At 39.1% G+C, this 18214-nt stretch overlaps 2 non-coding genes across 2 annotated transcripts; one reads left to right on the forward strand and one right to left on the reverse strand.

Moving 5' to 3' along the window:
* Positions 1-16107: 16107 nt before the first annotated feature.
* On the reverse strand, positions 16108-16200 carry trnar-ucu (transfer RNA arginine (anticodon UCU)). The gene is made up of 2 exons: positions 16164-16200; positions 16108-16143 (listed from the first exon to the last, which is right to left on the reverse strand). It is a non-coding gene; the product is annotated as a tRNA-Arg (tRNA).
* Positions 16201-17714: 1514 nt separating this feature from the next.
* Positions 17715-17796, forward strand: trnan-guu (transfer RNA asparagine (anticodon GUU)). The gene has a single exon. It is a non-coding gene; the product is annotated as a tRNA-Asn (tRNA).
* The last annotated feature ends 418 nt before the right edge of the window (positions 17797-18214 follow it).

An 18214-nucleotide genomic window follows, 5' to 3' on the forward strand; every position in this document is an offset into this window, starting at 1 on the left:
AAAAAGGTGAACCATTCTTGAAATTTATTGACAGAATCTGAATAGCACAGCATTCCCAGACCAGTCACTGGAGTTTCCTGCAGCGTTAGATGGGTAGTCTCTTGGTAAGAGAGAGATCGACAGAGTACTGGACTTCATGAACGACACCTTTCCAATTCATCGAGAACAGAGCCCACAAGATCTAGAGTCTAGAGAACAATTTCTTACAATATTAGTGGCAGTTTCTGAATAGGTTAAGGACAACATAGTTGTAGAGCTATCTTGCAACTTCTTAAAAGTTGTAAAAGTGATTACCATATTGCCAGTGGTTTATATTTAAAACCTAAAGATTTTAAATTGAATCTTTCTTAAACAAAGGACATTTTTCACAGGAACAGCAGCGTAAATCAGTTGACGACTGTAAATATGACAAGCTTGTGATAAATTTTAAAGTGCAAAACAAAGTTGTATTGTTTTGGTTTTGTCTTCAACATCATATTAATAGGCATGTTATTTTTAGAGCAGCTGCCTGCCATTCACCACCAGCCAAGATGCCACGAGGTACATGAAATGACCCAGAAGTACTTAATGATACAGAGAAGAGCATATGGGGGAAAAAAAAAGAAGACAAGAAATATCCATTAACACGTGCATCTAGAAGCCAGAAGACGGGTGATGATCAGCATTTCAAAAGCAGACACTGGAGGTTGAATTCAAGTTTTAACAGTGATTGTCTATGTTTGGCTTCAACACAAATCATATTAATATGCTCACATTATTAATTTGTACAAAGTCCCCAATATTCATTACAGGCGATGTTCCCAGGAGTACACATGACCCAGCCAGAACGTGGCTAGCTGACGTGCAGTGGACCTCAGGGAAAGGACTCTTGCCCACACGGATGTCTCTGCTCTGAAAACCACTGGATAAAGGTATATGGCGGTCTGTTCTCAGCTGTTGATTTTGTGAAAAATATTGAATATGAAAGATTGAAGTGTCACTATTCAATGAAGTTCAGACATAAGTATTATGTTGAGAAGCTAGATCTGTTCTACTAATAGCTTTAGTACCTTAATATTGTACTGTTTGCTCTGGTTTTCAGACATCAGTCCAAGATCATTGGTGGGTTAATTGATTTCTGGTAAGATTGGCCCCACGTGTGAGTGTGTGTTTACATTTCTATCTGGCATCCTCAAAAGATGGTTTTGTTTCCTTTTCTTAATTGCTCTTGATTACTAGAGTTTATTTGGCATGATACATTTGTGATAAATGCTTTTTCTTTGTGAATAGTCTTATTTTAATCTACATAATGTCAATGAGTTAGTGCCTTAAAGAAGAAGCAGTAAAAGAAATGACATTTCAGGTTTATTAGCTAAAGTTTTTATAAGTGAACTGAGATTCCTTTACAGTGCAGAGACCCATCTTTAATATGCTGTGTGTGCTCATAATGGACTTGAAATTTGTTTTTGTCACAATGTAAAGGTATAATAAATAGATAATATACTCTATTTATCAAGACTTGACTATTTTAATTCCATACTTCCATTGACTGCTTTGGAATGCATTCCTTACAATTTTCCTAAATAATCATTGTCTCACAGTGTAGACCTGGGTGACATAACAGGGGTCAGGGCTGTGTTGACTGGAGGTTTGTGTAGACTGGCCATTGTCTATGTGAGACTGTGGGATCACTAGGGGTTCCCCCCCCCCCAACACCTGTAACATTGTCAAGTGGTATAATTACCTACAAAAGCTAAAGTTTCCTCCATTAAGGGGTCACTATTTGTTACATTCAGGCGGAACAAGAGACAAGATAAACCTCTCACTGTCACTGACGGAGCAGTCCGGGACACTCTATGCTAGATTGGACTGTTGTCTTTGGAAGATGGGGTCACAGGTGATGAATTAGACCACAGTGGCAGTCCTGCCTAGCTGTTATATCACTGACAGACTCACCCACACATTGAGAAGAGAGCACTGGTTTCTGTGCAGAAAGCAGAACAACTCACTTTAACTGGTCAATTAGGTCTAATGAGTTTTATTGCCCTTGACTCTAACTTACTCCAGCCCCCCTTGTGGAAACAACCCCTAATTACTGTTCATGAGCTCCTGGCCACACTTGTTCCCAGTGGAACCAACCTGGAGCAGCAGAACAGAGATTTTTGTTTCTTTAAGTTGTCTGCTGTTGTAAAACAAGTCATCCCTTAGGAATAAAAAATCTCCCTCTAGTCTGGTTGCTATCTCCTTTATTTGCCCCATATTCCCAGGGCAAAGCAGCTGAGTGATCAAAAGCTGAACTGCAAGGAGCTGAATTTCACACTGGCTTACAACAGACCCTGGTGGGAGAATGGGCAGGAAAGGGCCGGTTGTGCTCCTGAACTAGTCCCCTCCTCTCCTACTCTCGTATTTGCATCACAGTCTATAAACTCCAGCCCTATTGCTTTTCTTCCAGTTCATTTTTTTTAATACAGCTCGTGAATTATGTATACTCTTGTGAAGTATCAAGAAAGCACTCTTATCTTTATTTCACGTACAGTATACAGCAGACTGCTTGATAAAAAAAATAAATAAAAGCGCTATTCCCGACGGTCTAGCACAGTAACCACAACTCCAATAACTTTAAGTAGAGGAAGAAATCCATCTTCTGCTCAAAAGGAAAAAAAACATTGAAATCATAAATCTCCAACACTGGCTGGAGACTCTGTGTGTCCGTGCTCAGCGGTTATATAGGACAGGACTCGGCGCGCAGCAGGTGCGGCTCATTGCTCTACGCTCCCCGTGCGGATGCGCGTCTCCTCCTTCCAGACTCGTAACACCGCTGCATACATCCCTTTTAAATCACAGAAACACAGAAACTCCGGGGTGTTTCTGTGAGTCAGTACTGGGTTTCTCTGTTCGAGGTTACAAGCAGAAACAAAAAAAGCGCTGAAAGCAGGAAGTTATTTCTGCTCGTAGGCATAAACGTGTAAAAATACATTTTCTGATTCCTAAAACCCTAATAAAATCCATCTAAGTCTCCCTTTCGTTCCCAATGCAAATAACTGAATATAAACCAGTCAAGTTCAGGTACTTTTCTGATGTACAGTATCTGAATAGTTCTGGCGCGGCTGTTGTAACAAAGATACTTGGGAACTTTTTTTTCCATACGAGCTCTTGCCGTTTTAAAATGAATATTTTTTTGAATTCGCTAAATCACACGAAACACCAGCATCACTTATCGTAAGCATCTGACCAATTACATTCCTGAATGTTAAACCCATTTAGTATTTATTTTTAACTTGTTTTATTTTTTTTAAAATTACACACCTGTTAACTTAGTCCGGATCGCGGTCACCGAGGACCACTCCTGTCTCCCCAGATGACACTTTTTATTTTTAAGATAAACGCGAGATAAACAACGTTTCTTTGAAACCGCTCCACAAATTTTCTCACATGCACGTATTCTCAAATATCACCACAACAAAACCATAAAGTTTGTTTCCACAGACATGACACTATTATGCAATAAACCAATAAATTAATGAACTAGCAGAATCCCAGTAAAAACACACGGCAACCCGGCAAGCACAGCATGTCAATATTATACATTTTTACCAACAAAAACGCAAAAGCAAAAACCAGCAAATATATATATATATCCCATGTTTTTACCTTCTGGAGCATGATATATATCCAAAATAACCCAGACTAGTTTATCTCAAGAGCTAGAGACTAGTAAACGTTACTGATTACGTAGTAAATGTTTGAAGAACGAGCGCCAGAAATAAGGCGATTTGATTGGTAAAAACCGCTGTCATTCTTTGTATTTTCAGCCATTCAGAGCCCTTAGGGGGTGAGACTTCCTCTAGAAGCTTCAGGCTGCATTTTTAGCTGTCAATCATTGACTCAGAAGGGATAATCAATCAGTTTTTTATCAGTTTCTTATCAGTGCTCCTTTTTTTCACACCAGAAGGCAACTCTGAGGTTTTTTTTCATTGCATAACAGCAGGCTCTCTAGCAGTGTCTTAAGGTTTTATAGCAATTGCAATGGTTTTTATTCTTATTATTTTCAATATTTTTATGATTTTTTATTATAGGCGTGAAATTTCATTCCAGGTCCAGTCTTCACAAAACATGATATAGAATTTTTTCTAATTGATCAATTTGTCCCAAATTTTTATCCAAGCTAGTAGCCACCTAGAACAAGGTTTTCAAATCATTCCCAGGCCCTTGACATGCATATAGTTGAAAAATCTGACCTCTGAAGACCAAAAAAAAATGTTCGCCAGCTGTTTTTTTTTCATATGTTTGTCTGCTGAGTGGACACATTAAGAAATATAAGAAATTTGACTATTCACACTCAAAGCCAAGGGGGTTAGCTTCAATTTAAGACCTGAACCGGGCTCCTGCTATGTTCTGCTGCAGAGATATAACAAATGTTTAAGGGGGAGGAAATTCCAGGCGGACATTGGCTAAATATGTCACTTGTAGTAAAAGGTTAAGTATTCTTGCCATTTTTAGCATATTGTAAGTGGATTTTTTGCAAACATTTTATTTTTTAAATCACATGAAACACAATCAACCCATTGTAACTTCACATTGATAATTCCTGAGCTTTATAACTGTGTATTATTTCTTTTTACCTTGTTTTAATATTTTTTTATTATGTTTGCATTTTACAGAGCTTTTTAATATATTGTGAGCATTTTAGTGTCATTTTAAAACAGGACTATCAATGCTCCTGACTTTTAAACCTGTATTTATTCTGACATTATTCTCTCCACCTGCAGATGAGGGAGGTATTTGATTTTAAATTTGTTGATTTGGGGGGAAAATATACATTCATTTCCTTGTATGTATCACCAGTGGGAAACTTGGCATTTTTGGATGAATTGCAATCTTTACTGCAAGGCCTTCGGACTGATATAGAAATGACTGGAGATTTAAATGACACATTTGATAAATCAGACAGGAACAGCATAACATCTAAAATGGCAGAACCCTCTAAAGTACTGAAAAATTTCCGGCACATTCATAATAAATAAAATTTATTTAATTTAAAGCATAAAATTTGCTTTAAAAAGAAAACCACAATTTGTATGATATCATATTTCAATATCGACGTTCAGATGAAGAATTTGAGGATTTGAATATCAATGGAGAGTACATTGATTTTGGGACAATGTTTGCATCTGAATAATCCTTCCTCCTGGAAAGAAGGAAAAAAAAAGTTTTGAGTCTCAGTCTTCAGGATCCCCCCCAAAAAACGTGCAAATTTGTTTCCGATGTATTTTGGATAAAGATATAACTCTCATAGTAGATACATTTTATCAGTTGAATGCAGTCGATACTTTCGACTTTTTATATGATGATAGGACCTACATTTAGGGCTCAGTACTGATAACACTGCTGCTATTGATGGAGTAGAAATAACTGATGTACTGGCAGTTTTTTTTTCTGAGGCAAGAAGTCCTAGAACACCTCCTATAAAAATGTTAAGATTCAGAGCAAGAAATATTTTTCCACCTCACCTAATGCTATTGCATTAACGAGGCTGAAGTTGGCTTCTTATTCGCCAGCTGCTGCTTTGCGTTTTTCGTTTCATCTTAAATGCTGCTGCTGTGATGTTATGTCGTCTTTCGCCTGTAGATGGCTCTCTACAGTCATTTTTAAAAATACTTATCCGGATGTATTACTGTACATTTCCTCAGTAAAGGGGAATATGTAAGTAGAGACTGTCCAAATTGCATTTTTGTATGAAACACATTTCAGAAACACAACTCACAATAAAACAAACTGGCATGTTATACCACGAGTAAATAAGACAAAGGCAAAACGTAAATTCACTGGCACTTTCTGCGTATTTTCCACGACCTTGACTTCTGATCATAAAAAGTCTCAAACTCTTGCATTTTACAAGAATTTTTAATATAGCAGTTTTAAATGGGACATTTAGAACATGGCATATGAGACTATATGGTTAACTGAGGATGAGCAGAGGGTGATCGAACCTACCTCCTGGTTATAAAAATGTCTAAAAATTCTGACACAGATGTGTGAGAGACAATGGAAAAGACTATCAAAATCCTGAACTTCAGGACATTGTACTGTACCGTTTTTTAAATACGACCCTCTGAACATGGCATGAGAGAATACATTGTCAAATGGTAAATGCAATGTTTGCTATATTGCTAGGGCCCTCCCTCCTGATTTTAAAATCGTCTCATATTTATGACATCAAGGTGTGAGACACAATATAACAGACTGTCAAAATCCTGAACTTCAGGACATTTTATGGTACCATTTTAAAAATATGACCCTGTGAGCATGGCATGTGAGAAAATGGCATGTGAGAATGCATTGGGAAAAGGTGAATGCAATTTCTGCTGAATTGCTATGGCCCACCCTCCTGATTACAAACTCGTCTCACAATTCTGACACTGAGGTGTGAGATACAATGTGACAGACACCATTAAATCGTGAAGTACAAGAGATTATACTGTTACGTTTTTTTTTAATATTGACCCTCTGGCATGTGAGGACTTGTAGTCAACAAAATAGCACACATTCTGCCAATTTGCTTTGTCCCTCCTTCCTCGTTACCAAAACATCTTAGTATACCGACACTAAGGTAAATGTCTCTAAATCCAGAAGTTAAGTTGTCAAAGTATATCGGAGTCAACCGATATTGATCAGGTTCTGCTGATGCCAAGCCCGCAGCCTTCACCATAAGGTCCAATTCCCCAAGCCTACTGACCTTATATGTCCATCCCTTCTCGTCAAAATTCGTATTTTCACAGGGTACCCTTCAGAAATTGCAGTATAGAATGAAAAAACTCCAATAGATCTTGGCCGCTGTTGGCGATTTTCCTTTAAAAACAAATGATTCTCCAGAAATTTTATGGAGTGTATCACCTTCACCGAGACCGAGAAATGTTAAGCTGTACATGAGTCTTTGTGGCTCGGTTGTTAACCAAAAGGGTGGTGGTTTGAGACCATCCAGGGATGCTATGAGCCTTTTAATGAACACACCCTCTTCACTTAATTTCTCCACGGCCGGTCTTGTACCGCAATCAAATACAGAGCCCATAGGGGGCAGTAAGCCCGCATATATAGCTCACTGTGTATATAATGAAGAAGCAGAGGTTAGTTTCTCATCTGCATGTTGCAGAGCCTTACGCAACTCGTACCAACAGCTGGGGTTTGATCCCTGCACGGGCTATTAGATGAAAGACCATTGTAAATTACGTGTAACAGCTTTATCCAGCTGGCTTTTATGTTTCATACTAAATTGCTATCTTGAAACCAAAATAATTTGAAATATGGAACACAACCGTTGATCCCCAAGAAGGAAAGCTGTTTTACACTGACGTCACTCCTTTTTATTTAATCCAGATTTTAAAGACAACTCCGCCCTCAAAGGAAATCAAAGGAAAATGTTGTATTAGCACGAGCTGCACAGGCTCTGAATCAGACCATTTCAATTCAGTTAATGTAGAATTATTGCTTTGTCTGTCTCTTGTTTGTATATAAATGAATGTCTCTGACAACTTAATGTTAGTTTTTAATTTAGTTTTACGATGTAGGTCATGCGTTGATATATAACGTCTCATTCCTGATTCAGCTCATGCTCCATAGGAGAGAAGAGATCCCTCCTGTTTCTCGTACAACCATATCAGAACAGAAGCCCATGTCACCCAGCTCTGATTCAAGATCGAGTTGCATCTTCAACATTTTGTTTTTGTTTCTGATCATAATTTTCTTTAGTTATGATCAATATTGAACTTTTTCTAAATAAAACAAAAATAATCAAACATGCAGGCAGATTTTTGAAAAGTATTAGGAGTTGACAGGGCGCTCCTTCGGAATAGTCGTCAGAAAATGTGAGAAAAGGAAAGTTACGTAAACTCTCACACACAGCATTAAAGATTGGAATCTGATAGTAAAAAAACTAGCTGTCTCCCCGTCGGTAATCAAAACCCGGTTTCCCGCGTGACAGGCAGGGACACAAACAACTTTACTAACTAGGAGTGCTGGCTAGCTATTAGGAGGCATTTACTCTTAAGTATGTTACTGTTTTGGGTTTCGACTTTAATTTTACAAAAGTAAAGGCACACGGCACATGTGTGGCACATCACGTCCGAGTTTAGTGACAACTACCTCAGAGATTGTAAGCTGGGAGAACACGGGGGAGAGTGGTGGTCCTGCACCAAGACCGCCTGGCACCCTACCAAGTCTGGGAGGAGCAGCCGGTGCCGGAGCCGGCCGACAATGGGGCGTCCGCGGGCCGCCAGCCGCCACCACGCCGCAGTGGCCGCTCACGCAGAGTTCCGCAGCCTTAAGCAGCCTACAGCCTAAGGGGGGTGTTCGACATTGGCGGGACGCCAGACGCTTCAGGTGGGGGCAGTGTAACGCCCTCGCTCTGTGGTGAGGAGGCCGCGCACCTTGGCGCTCATAGTACCGTGGAGCAGGCTGGGAGTTGTAGCCGGGAAGAGTCTGAGGGTCAGCACGATGACCAGCGGCTGACCCTGCATATGTAAATAGTGTTATAGTAGTTTTAGTGTCCTGTATAGCTTTATAAGTGTATACCCTGTAGTTAACGGGTTACCACCCTATCAATGTGTACGTGTTCTGTCGGTCTCCTCATGTGTGTGTATAGCCTCTGTTTGGTTTTTGTGTGGTTTTGATAGGAGAATAAAGCAGTTGCTTGGTTTACTATCACGTTTCCACTTGTCTTTTGTCCCGAGGGAACCTGAAAATGCTACATTATCAAATTATTAAAATAATAATTATTAAAATATCAGATTATGTTTGTGCAACATTTCGTGCACAGTATGCCGTATTTAACAATAAAACAACAGTCACAACGAGGGCTTTACACGCAGTCTGGGGTATTTTCCCCTTTTATATTTTGGCTGCTTTATATCAAACCTGTTAAACTCCTAAAAGTGCACAGTAGCTTGTACTTAATAAAAATATACAATTTTTTGTATAAACCTCTGGTATAAACAGATGTGTGCCGTGTTTGCCTTTGTAAGCATTTGTTTTAAAAAATAAGTTCACAATACGTTAAAAACACAAAAAGCACAAACTTAATAATACAACGATACAAAATCAATACCAAATCATAAAACCAATTAAGTGCCTATCCTTTGAAAACAGAGAACACCTTTATATCTACAATAAAAAACGTGACATTTGTATCTGCTTTTGAATAACAAAGCAGACAGAGTAGTCCCTGAATTCAAAGATCAGATCTTGGCCAAAACAAGACAATCAGACAGGAGCTGAATTTGGAACAAGAGCCTCTGCTTTGTCGTTTATTGAGCTTTTGATCAACGTCTGAGTGAAAAAGATTGGCTATTTTAACTCTTTGATTAAAGTACACAAAAAGCACCTTTTTTCAAGCCAGAATCAAACCAGCAACCTAAGGATTCCTCACTGTTCTCACTACAGTCTTCTGGTATACCAACTGAGCTATCGAAGGGATGTCAGGCACTTCTCTCTGGCACATACTGTTCAATATAGTGAAATGTTCTGGGTGATTTAAATCCCAGAACATTTCCCAAACATCAGGTTTCCGACTCGTTTCCTTAGTCTTGTTTACCTTGAGTTTAAGCCGCAAACCAGGACTCTACTGTATAAACTTCCGGGGATATTAAAAAAGGTTTGATGGGGCATCAATCATTCCAGGCGGAAATTGACTCCTTTTCTTTCTCGGTGGATCATATTAAACATTTCATTTGGATCGAGAAGAGGATCACCATGAGACACATAACAAACAGTTTCATTCTGTCTTTTTTAGAATCTGTATCACAGCTAATGCATATAAAGGCACAAGTAATAGGTTTATGCCATGCTGAATAGAGAAGAGAGAAAACACAACGTTTCTGAAGAAGGCTTCACAGCTGAAACATTATCTTTTCACTCTTCTCTTTTCAGCATGGAATAAACCTATTACTTGTTCCTTTGCAAACTACGCATGCTGACGCAACTACCCACCTGAACTAATGCATGTAAAGCCTTTGGTATGCAATAGTGAGAGTTCAGTTATCCCAGGGAGTGAAGAGAACTGAAAGTGAGTAAATTCATATTTAAATAGAGTGTAAATCTTCAAAATGTTCTGTCACTGCAAAATTGTTACAGGAGTCTAACAGAAGTGGGGACTGTACCCACATGGACCTTTGTCCATTGGATAATAAATCTAATGTCTAGACCACTCAGCCATCCTAGTCTACAGTGAAGTCCTTTTACACAGGTTCATTTCTGAACAGATTGTCAGTTGTTTAACATTTCGATATGAATTGGATTCAAACTTTTGCAATTATTCACCTATAAAAAGATCACTCCAACTCATCAATTGCCCAGCCATTCTGGGTTCACCTTTCCAGCTCTGTGTTACACAGTTCATTAAATATATTTGTTATATTTTTGAAGGGGATGGGACTGTACACTGGTGGACCCCAGGGGAAAATAGGGTTATTGAGCCACTGGGCATTCAGAGAATAAACTGTGTAGGTGAATGTAACCGTGCTCTAAAGTAAAAACATCCTCTTAGATGAAGCGCTACAGATGCAGCCCCTGAAAGTATATAAGACTCACATTTATAGCACTGCTGACACAAATGTAGCCTCTAAATCAGACTGAAATAGTAATGTGTTCATTTAATCGCGTGAAGGATCTCCTCGTGAATCTGTCATTCATCAATGGAAATGGAAGCCATTAGAATACGATACATGTTCACCTTCAACCCTGTAGCTGCCGGACGTGCTTGTTTCAGCTCCGTGAAGTCGCCCCCCTCTACAGACAGCATAAACGATGAAACCCACCTCATTCTTTAGTGCTGGGTTTGTGCCGTTGAAAGTAGCGTTTGTGCTATATTAATAATATTTTCTTGGAAATATAGAAGTTGTCAATTTTAAAACATATTTGAATCTAAATGTGGTTTTGAGTTAAATATAAGCATATTCATGTAATTAGTTTGTGTTTGTCATTGCTATATATATATTGCCATGTTACTAGAATTTGTAGCTAATGTTTACTAGTTGAGTTTTTTATGATGATTAGCCATATGTTGATAACAATATTGTATATAATGTATCATTTGAACTACATATTTTTTAGGTGTGAATGATTGTATATTTTCAGAATTAATTTCTAAACAAAACCATTGGCTTGATTTACTAGTTTCTACACCTATAACATCTATCTTTGATGTATAATAGACCTTTAACCGTATATGTATAATAGTCCTCTACAGTTATCCGTATAATAGAGCTCCAACCATATATGTCTAATGAACATATAATCATAGATCTAATTGACGTATAACGATATACGTATATTAGAATTTCATTCTAGACGAGTTACGGAGCACATTTATACGTCTAATATATGAGTTTAATAGACGTATATTCTACATCTTTTGCCCACTGGGATGTCCCGATTTTAATTGAACAAAGCTAGATACACATTTTCTAATGCAGCCTTAATTACAAGACAGTTTATTTCTCGAAAGCGTGCTATGTAAAAAAGAGAAAAAACGAAAATATATGAATGACAATCCTTCAAAGCTGAAGATTTTACTTTTGAAAAAATGACATTTTATGTATGCAGTTGCATTCACTGGTTTTAGAACTTTGCTGTGCTTCCTGCATCATTTTCAGCATTATAAACTGGGTGTAGAGGTAGCGATCACTGTAGAGCAGTTGATAGGCTGGAGCTGTTCAGACTACTCTTGTTATTTCTCAAATGCTTCCATCATTTTTCTTTCACGCTAGGACGCGAGTGTGTACATCTGTTTGGTTTTCGTTTCACTGATTCTCATTGAAGATTTGGGAATTAACGATGAAAGAATCAGTTGCCTCGGAAAGCAGAAGCTTTGGTTCTCAACGATCTTGAAGACACGCCCATGTAGAGCAGCGTGTGATGATTCGTACTACAAAACACCAAGTGCTCAAAGTGACGTCTGCGTTTACCGTTTAGACTTTTCATCTCGGGCGCACTTTTAGAAAGCAAAGATAGAGCAGTTGTGTTGAATCAATGTCCAACAGCTGTCAGCAGAGTGTCTCAGTGGAAGCCTGCTGAGCCCATCACCCAGAGGTTGATGGATCGAAACCATCCTCTGCTACGTAAATTTTATGCACGATTGATAAGCACACCATCAGTTTAATGAAGTGCATTAAAACTGATTTTTTCTCTCGTGTGTATGCAAGCTTCACACTTACGGTACTCTTTCATCTTTACCAATCGCAGATGCCTAAATGTATCTTTGGTTGTTCTGTGATCCTTGATAGTTTCCTCAAATCCTTCAAATGAACATCCATATCAAAGCAATTATGTATATATATTACAATTAAGGTACATATTAAAAATATCAACGCACATTTGTATAATGCTTATTTAATAATGATTGTCAAGAAATGTCAAGTTCTCCAACAAATCTGTGTTCTAATTTTAAAATATTTTTGCTAAGGATACAACGGGTGTATAAATGAATTCTCCCAACAGCCAGTTAAAGACAAATTCCACACGTGAAGATGGTTTTCTTGGACATTGACTTAGGTACTTAATTGTTTACTTGTTGTAGTTCCACACGAGTAAAACACAAACATTTCCTGCAACATTCAAGAGGGTTTGCAAAGAAATCCCTTCAATTTTTACCAGAGATTATGTTTACATCATCACAATCTGAAGCACGTCCCTGAGTGCATTTGACTCAGCAGCCCTTTGTTTAACAGCTGCACAGGGACACATTCCTGTTGCTTTTCACAACTCACATGTTTGTAGTTAAAGAAAATAAAATACTGTCATTTTCCTGCCAGCTGGCAGTACTACTTCTGCACTGAGCAAGAGTAACCAAGAACTTCATTTCATCTTTCGCAGGCTGTAATCTACAGAAAAGGAAGTGAATACTTGTATTAAGCTAAATCAAGCCGACAGAGATGCACTGCTATTGTTTTTCTCCACTTTTCGTTAAAAGGAGAAAAAAATCACTGGCATTTTTTTGCAGCTGTTCATCTCTCTCTCCTCTTCTCTCACTCTGGCAGTCTGTGCAGAGTATCTGAAGGGGATGTAACACCACTTGGCAAAGAAGAAAAATTCTCAGAGGCAGAATAAAAAATCTTATTCTCTTCTCAGTCAGATTCACAGCTCAGACTCACACTCAGACAGAAGCTCAACTCCGTACTGCTCTCTATCCTCACAATCCAGAACCAGAAGATATTCAGACAATCAGTGTTGCTACATGAACAATATCAGACAGAACAGTCTGGACTCATGTCACATTTCCCCCTTTTATCCTTCCTCCCAGCCCTCTTAGAGACATAGAAGAGCTCCTGGTTCTCCTCTTTGTGAACTGGGCTCAGGGGTCACTGATCTGGCAGTTGTGGGCTCTGTTCCAGGTCGAAAGCAAGAAGGTTCTATTAACGCTTTTCAGGACTTCCAGCCCTTCAGTATTACTTTCTTTACTGTATGTCAGCCTCCCAAAATGTTTATAAATGTTTTATAACACACATGAGTGTGGAATTATCTTATTCTTTATATATAGTATTTATGTAATAAACACCAGTAGTGACACTATGATCAGTATATTGATTATTTGTAGCCGATGGTCCGATGGTCGTGTCTACAATAGTGACCATTTGACCAGTCTGTAGCTCTGAGCAGTGGGACTCAGATCACACAGAAGACCTGTCTGTGTGTGATTCCATACCAGCCCTAGGATTCAGCTACTCTCACAAATGTCTCACAGACCGTCTTATAAATTTACAATTAGATGAAGTCATGTAACAGTTTTACAAATAATTTAAATAATCAGACAGCAGTTTTGGCAGTGGATACATCTCCACATGGGGGAAAGAAACTGAAATATATGTGCTCACTGTAAAGTAGGAAGAGGTGGTCAGACAAGCAATACAACTTTGCAGAGAATGTGAAGTGTCATTGTTTTGTGTCAATCAGCTCACAGATTTCGCTTCATGTGCCTTAAGCTGTGCAATTTGTATGGTTGTTGAATGAGATTGATTTCTTCACAAGCCCAGTCAATTGCCAGTGGAGAGCTTGCCGACGCACACCTTCATGAAGACTCTCTTTAAGATTTCATTGTCAAGTCGCCTCCTTTGCATACAATAGTAGCACCGACACTAAGAGAAAGGATGAGAAATGGCATTTATCAAGCGATTGCAGTGTTTGTTTGACTGAGGATCCTTGTGTGCTGAACTGGCCTCTGGAGAAGTGTAGTGCAGTAAAACAGAAGGTTTGTGTCACTCAAGATTGTTACAGAACAGAACAATACAATTACAATACTTTTATGAGAGTAAATATTATTGGTGCATCACAGTTCTTATAATGGTGAAAACAGGAGCACCTTCTCTACAATTTTGACTGAAGTATTTAAATGGAAAGAAATACTATCACTATGCAATTCATAAATGCAATTGAGCTCCTTTAAATGTTCTAGTTTGATGAAACAATGAATGGAATTAGGTGACAATATCGGAATTCATTCAAATGCACAGGATTAATTTTCAGCAACAAAAAAAGTGCTCGGAAATATTTTACAAGAATGAAACCTTACATTCACCTAAATAAACATTCACCCTCTACGTTAGCAGAGAACAGTAGGACAGAAGGTTAGTGTCACTGGACACTGCGTCAGAGAGGCCCATCTCTTCTCCCTCATTATGCAGGCTTACCCACTCATGATGAACTGTCCTCCAGCGATACTCAGCTGCCATCATCGACTCAGACATGACGTTCATGTACATATTATACCTTAATATGGCACTGCGTTATAATAATTTGATCAAAACAACTGGTGAAAAAATAATAATCAAATATTTCTTTTCTTCTTTTAGTAAAGATAAAGACTTTGTCCAAAAAAGAAGCATTTATACCTTTCCTTTCCTACCAGCCCTTACAAGTCACCCAGTTTTTAATTTAGAGCTGGATTAAAGCTCTAGTCTCTTTGGGGGTGTGAGTTGGAATCCCACTGCTGCCAAATATCTCCAACTATCTCAGTGTTAAGAAGCAAAAAACACACATTTGCTGCAGAAGGAACAGGAGAATTTGTGCCATTCAGCCTTATAGCGTGATGTCATTTTCTCATGCTCATTTTTAGATGCTTGTGATCGAATCTATGATTCTTATGAGTGTGCCCTCCATAAAGGTAGCACAGATATAACGTGCCAAGTTTTCAGAGAATCGCATTAAATACAGGTCAGAAGAAGGCGACAAAGTGTCCGCTAGGCAGTTCAGCGATTTCAATGGTGTTCTCTGTTGTTTAGGTCCAGAATGACACCCCTAACAACCAGGAAACACACAGTGTCAGGCATCAAAAAGACTTCCCAAAACCCTGATCCTCTCCTTGATCCGGTGATGGCATCCAGACATTTCCTGCAACAAAGCCAGGATACGGTCTTCAACAACACGAGTGAAAGGCTAATTCCCAACCTTTGCAATCCTTTGCAAAGAAGGACCACATGTGCTCAGTGTTAAATGCACTGTTCATTATTATTAATAATAATCTTTACATTATATAGTGCCTTTAAAGGTGGCTTTTCAAAGTGCTTTACAGAATGAAACCAATAAAGTTAAAAAAATACACAAGATAAGCAGGATGAGAATACACAGTTAGAGGAGACAATAGATGGTGGTATTAAATACAGTAGGAACAGAGGGGTAAAGAATAGTTCATTAAAGGCTCTTCTAAAGAAGAGGGTTTTGAGTCTGGATTTGAAGGAGTTTAGAGAAGGTGACTCTCTGATATCCTTGGGAATAAAGATCCAGAGCTTTGGGGCAAAACAGGAGAAGGCCCTGTCACCCATAGAGTGTAGATGGACTGGGGGACAGATAGGAGACCAGAATTAGAAGAGCGAAGGTTATGAGGTGGGGAGTAGGGCGATAACCCAGACAGGTACTGAGGTGCCAAGCCATGGAGAGCCTTATAGGTGAGCATGAGTATTTTGAAGTTGACAGGAAGCCAGTGCAAGGAGTCCAGGACAGGAGTAATGTGATCACAGTCCAGTGCTAATTTCTTTCTTGTGGCTGCTGGTTCATTTTCAACTGTGGACTCTTAAGACGTCCTTTTTTTGACTTGATCAACACTAATCCCTAGAGGATTTTGAAAGGTTGAATCAAAATGGTACATGACTCTGGTGGGACTCGAACCCACAACCTTTGAATGACTTCATTCTATCAAAGCCTAGAAGTCCAATGCGCTCTCCATTGCACCACAGAGCCAACCAATACGTAGCTATATAAAACAGCTACAGAAAGCTGTAACTCATGCTTCTCCCGTTGTCTTTAAATTAAGCTCCATAAATATTGACAATGAGTGGCCTGTTGTCTACGAATAGATACCGCTGGGATTCGCACCCAGGGTCTCCTGGTTTTTAGTGAGGCATCTTAACCAGCTAAGCCACGGTGCCAAACCTGCTACAGGGGCCGAGTATTAGACACGCGTTATCATGCGGAGCTTATTCTTCCTCTAGCGCAGTCTTTGCCTCGGACCACCCCTCTTGGCACATTAGCACTTTAATTTTCGATTTTCTGTATAGAACACCGAATATCTTGAGGAAGTCTGTCAAGCAAAGACTGCTGGATAATTGAGGTGCAAACATGGTTCAAAATCAAAATCCTCTGCTATTGCCGTTGCTTTTTGGATAGTTTCTTAAAATTCCTCATCTGACTTTCAATATCAAGGGATATTGTGGATAATACCATACTATTTGTAGCTTTCTTTTGATCGCCTGTTTTATTAAAATGCCAGCCTCTTTTACAGTTATTTTAGATGTTTGGCAAGGTGTAATATCTGAGGATGCAACAGGAGTATAAGTGAATTCTCCCGCCACCCATTGGAACATACATTTCCATGGGTGAATACTATTTGCTTGGAAGTTGCCCTTGTCGGTAATTATTGGAAATTCCCGGTAATGTTGACTCTACCGCAGTCTTTACCTCTGACCAACCCTCAGTTGTTTACTACTGCAAATATCAAAATAGTTAAGGTTTTGCGGACAAATTAAATATCTGTGGTGATGATGTTTACTATGGGAGGAAATGCATCCCTGGGTGGGCTCAAAACACCCACCTTTGGGTTAAGAGCCGAACACGCTAACCAAATGCACCACAGAAACGCTTACACGCCGGTTTTTTTCCATTTACATACTTTTGGTGAACAAAAAATTAGCTCACATTTCATCTTTCGTAAGATATATGATTTAAAAAAGTTCCACAAAAAAATGAATACATCCATTAAACCAAATCAAGCCCTCTGTGAGTGTCCCGAATGATCTATTCTGTAAAACAAGACAGGAAGAAAGGTATTGCTAGAATTTGAACCCAGAAATTCCTCTTTATTAAAGAGGGGCGTTAACCAGCTAAACCACAGCGCCGGCAGAGCAATATTCTTACAGCCGCTTGGACATACCGCTCTGAGACATCTGCGTTCGGTGTGTGCTGAGCCTGCTCGCCGAGCAAGTTGCCTCATTTTCATGCACTAGCAGCCCCGATACTAAGAGACAGGATGAGAAATGGCTTTTATCTGGCACTTTTCATATCCAAGGAGCTCAATGTGCTTTCCGTGTACAACAGGGTGTCCTCTATACTCGCCACTGAAGCACAGGACACGCCTGGTGGATTGACATCACTCAGCAAAATAGTGAAATGGCAGGTGGAAGAAGAAAATGACCATCAAGAATGAAGAAAGATGATCTTGAGCATGCCAACTCATGTCCGAAGGGGCTGACTTTCTTGACGTGGTGGCCGAGTGGTTAAGGCGATGAACTGTTAATCCATTGTGTTCTGCACGCGTGGGTTCGATTCCCGTCCTTGTCGTCCTGAGCTTTTGACTTGTGATCCGTTTCTAAGTCGGGTTTGTGCACTTTTGCTACTGTAGTAGAGCAGTAATATTTCTAGCGTTGGCTGAACATGGCTTACAGCAGTAGCTGTATCTCTTAATATTTAGGTTACACTTATGTTTTGTACTGCTTTCACCTGATATTAATAGTAGTCCTGATGAACGGTTTTGGGACATGGTGCATCTTGAAAAATGTTCTTGTTAATTTCAATTTGGAAAAACTGCTCTCCCCAGAAGCTGAAACAGGTCGTGTTTAAATAATATGCAATGCAATAGCAACGTTAGGAGTTGAATCTAGATATGAGTCCTTACCTGTTACAGGAGGCGTTTTAGGACTTTTTTTTTTACCTCAGATAAAGCTATCAATTCATCTTACATTTCTACTACATCAGTATT

The sequence above is a fragment of the Atractosteus spatula genome, chromosome 10 (genome assembly GCF_055471065.1).
Source record: "Atractosteus spatula isolate fAtrSpa1 chromosome 10, fAtrSpa1.hap1, whole genome shotgun sequence".
NCBI classification, from domain to species: Eukaryota; Metazoa; Chordata; class Actinopteri; order Semionotiformes; family Lepisosteidae; genus Atractosteus; species Atractosteus spatula.